Source organism: Aedes aegypti, chromosome 2 (genome assembly GCF_002204515.2).
Source record: "Aedes aegypti strain LVP_AGWG chromosome 2, AaegL5.0 Primary Assembly, whole genome shotgun sequence".
Classification (NCBI taxonomy): Eukaryota; Metazoa; Arthropoda; class Insecta; order Diptera; family Culicidae; genus Aedes; species Aedes aegypti.
This window is the reverse complement of record NC_035108.1, coordinates 346035390-346039017: the sequence shown is the minus strand read 5'-3', so window position 1 is coordinate 346039017 and position 3628 is coordinate 346035390. Positions and strand designations below refer to the sequence as shown.

At 45.5% G+C, this 3628-nt stretch overlaps 1 long non-coding RNA gene and 1 pseudogene across 1 annotated transcript; both read left to right on the top strand.

Annotated features, from left to right (window-relative positions):
• Positions 1 to 1137: 1137 nt before the first annotated feature.
• LOC110675859 lies at positions 1138 to 1822 on the top strand. Its single transcript, XR_002499856.1, has 4 exons — positions 1138 to 1403; positions 1459 to 1537; positions 1600 to 1672; positions 1737 to 1822. It is a non-coding gene; the product is annotated as an uncharacterized LOC110675859 (long non-coding RNA).
• A 1470-nt stretch (positions 1823 to 3292) lies between these two features.
• LOC110676991 lies at positions 3293 to 3628 on the top strand (annotated as a pseudogene).

Genomic DNA, 3628 nt, shown 5'->3' with positions numbered 1-3628 from the left:
TTCATCGAAGGTTTCATCATCAAAATCATGAAACTGTTGCAAACGAACTTCGTCAACATTACTACATCCCTCGTTTAAAAGCAGTATACCGAAAGGTGCGTAAAGATTGTCAACAGTGCAAGAACAACGATGCAGTACCTTCTCCTCCATTGATGGCTGACCTACCGTTGGCACGTCTAGACGCCTACACACGACCATTCACTCACACCGGCGTGGACTATTTTGGGCCAATCACAGTATCCATCGGTCGTCGCACGGAGAAGCGATGGGGAGTCATTGCCACATGCCTTACGACACGAGCGATCCATCTACAGGTTGCCTATTCACTGTCTACAGACTCTTGTATTATGGCTTTGCGAAACATCTTTAACCGAAGGGGAACTCCAGCTGTAATCTACAGTGATCGTGGGACCAACTTTCAAGGCGCTACAAAGGTACTTGAGGAAGCAGTCCGAAACATCGATCAAAATAGGGTGGTTGCTGAATTCACCTCCAAGCACACGGAATGGAGATTCAACCCTCCCGCGTCTCCTCACATGGGGGGAGCGTGGGAGCGTCTCATCAGAAGCGTGAAGCAAAATTTGAGCAAAGTTATGGCATCAAGGACGGTGACTCCCGAGGTGCTGGAAAACGCACTCAACGAAGTAGAGAATATAGTCAACTCGCGACCGCTGACAGCCATTCCTGTAGATGACGACCTTTCTCCAGTACTCACACCAAATCATTTTCTTCTCCAGTCATCCAACGGAATGAAGCCATTTGTCGCATTCGATGATACCTTCCGCGCCCTGAAGAACAACTACGAAGTCTCGCAGATTTTGGCTAACTGCTTTTGGCAACAATGGTTGCGTGCTTATTTGCCAACAATCACTAGACGATCCAAATGGTTCACCGCAACGAAACCCATCGAAGTCAACGATATCGTAATTGTAGTTGATCCAAGACTCCCACGCAACTGTTGGCCCAAGGGAAGAGTCATTGCAACGAAAATTTCATCGGATGGGCAGGTACGTTCAGCGACGGTGCAAACAACTAGCGGAGGGATCTACGAGAGACCAGCCATTAATATCGCGGTGCTCGACGTTGGCGTAGAAGGAAATACGTTTCGGACGTCACCTTCACGGATTACGGGGGGAATGTAAGTTGCGCCACGTCGACCAGCGAACCCCACGCTTCCCCATCAACCATCACTGATGACAAGTCGATCGATGATTGCCGCTCCCACAGCACACGCGGAGGATCGGCTTGCAACGAAACATCAAAAAAGGGCAGTCATAAGTCACCTAAGTCACCTCAAAAACGATTTTGAGAGAAATTGTTTAGACGTATCACCAGAATTAGAGTTTATGCCACGACATTTATTCAATTAGAATTAGTTAAAAATTGAACCTTCATTTAATACGGTGAGAGTCCAACAGAATTATGCGATTCAGTTCACTAATCTAGTGTGGCCTTTAGGCTACTTGTCTTGCTTTACAGATTTCTAAGAAGAGCGTAAAAATCATTGCACTATAAATTTGGGAAACTATGTGGTTAGGTAAAATAATGAGTCACACTCATTCGATATGTGTAAATAATTTACATGAATGTAATCAACAGGTTCTTTAACTGAATAGCCCATCCCTACCCATTATAAGTTGTGATCGACTTGAGTTTGCTCGTGATTACTAAAGTAAGAAATCTTTAACTTAAACCTAAGATTGATAAAACATTAACTACTTTGTAATTTCACGCAGGTATTTTATAATTTACATCAATACGAACCGAATAAATTCATGAAATCATCAATTACGAGCATTGTCGGCCAACACCTTATACACAATTTAAATCTTCCATACAAAAGTTGTTACGTGGGGAAGGAGGGGGTCTAGAACTGGCACATTTTGGGTTATGTAATATTTGAATCATTCCTTAACAATAGAAAATATATTTATTGCATTCCGACAGCACGACTCGGAAACATTCTCGATTTGTCGTTTTGTCAATTATTCATAACTAATCAGATATTGTATGATGCTACGAGATGAATAAATGTAAGAATATGGTAAACACATTAGCAAATATTACACAAATAACTCTTTAGGACACATTTGTTGGCACTGAAAAGGGCCGATTGAACTGTGAGAATCGAGTAACGCGGACACATTTTGCCAGCGAACAGGTTGAAATCCTCCTCGCCCGATAAGATTTGCGGTGGCGATGATGATGGGCGCTTGAACAAGCGGCTTGAGCTGATTTTCTTCAGCCATCTCGTAGCCAGCGATTTCACAAACCGGACACTGGATTTGCAGCAGCTTAAGGTGAAGATGAATCGAAGCCAAACCTCAAATTTTCAATACATACGTTTAAGCTGAAAACATAATCGATTGGTCACTCGCTGGTGGTGACCAATCGATTAAGTTTTCAGCTCAAACGGGTTTTCGGTTCTCCAGATCCGTGCTCTTGAAAATTTGAGGTTTGGCTTCGATTCTTCTTCACCTTAATGATTGTAAATTATTGATGCTGGTTTTCTTGTCCACACACTAAGGGTGAGTCACGAATTTCGATAATAACTCAGCAGCGGAACGTTCGGTAAACAAAATTTGTAGATATTGTTGGAATTTTACTGATTTTGGTAAAATGTTTACCGCAAATCACTAAAAATTTCACCAAAACTATTATTTTTGATTCACCGACAGTTCTGTTGCTGTGACTATTGCCAATAATGTTGCGTGAAATATTTTCGAAACTCTTTCCAAATTAAATTGTCGTCCTGAAAAGGACGGTTGGGTGAGGATATCGTCGATCGCCATTTCATGCTCAGGTTTTGTGAATTCAGTGGTAGTTTTGCTGTCGGTGATGGGGACGATTTAGCTTCCAAATCTGTACAGCGTATGGCCCTGCCACTTCAGAGCGTAGCCGACAGAATTCTGGATGACTTCAGCTCAGCACACCGCGGGTTTCCTCGTAGATGAGACCGGAGGTACGATTGACGTCGCCACGGCGAGCCAGACGGCGGATGGCGGGCTTGGTGATGATGCACTGGATGTTGTCACGCTTGGCGCTTCCTTTTCCGAGGCCGGTCTAACTTCGGCAACGATTGTAACAAAACTGATGCTCGGCCGCCGGCTCGGCTGCTTTTATGCGGTACGCGATGGATGAATTCTTCTTGCTCGCTCGCTGTTCACTGTTCGTCTCGCTCGCTCGCAAGAGAAGGTCATAAAAGGGACCGGCAGCCGCGCAAATTCAATCATTCGTTTGTTTCAATCCGTCCAGAGAACACTACTACGACGATGGCTGGAAAGTAGCCCCTCGCAAGCAGCCGGTCACGAAAGTCGCTCGCAAGAGCGCCCCAGCCACCGGAGGAGTCAAGAAGCCGTATCGCTATCGGCCAGGAACGGTCGCTCTGCGTGAGATCCGTCGCTACCAGAATTCTACGGAGCTGCTGATCGACAAGTTGTATTTCCAGCGCCTGGTCCGTGAAATCGCTCAGGACTTCAAGACCGATTTGCGATTACACAGCTTGGCGTCATGGCCCAGCAGGAAGCGAGCGAGGCCTATCTTTGAGGGTACTAACATGTGCGCGATCCACGCCAAGCGTGTCACCATCATGCCGAAGGCCTTCTAGCTGGCTCGTCGTATCCGTGGC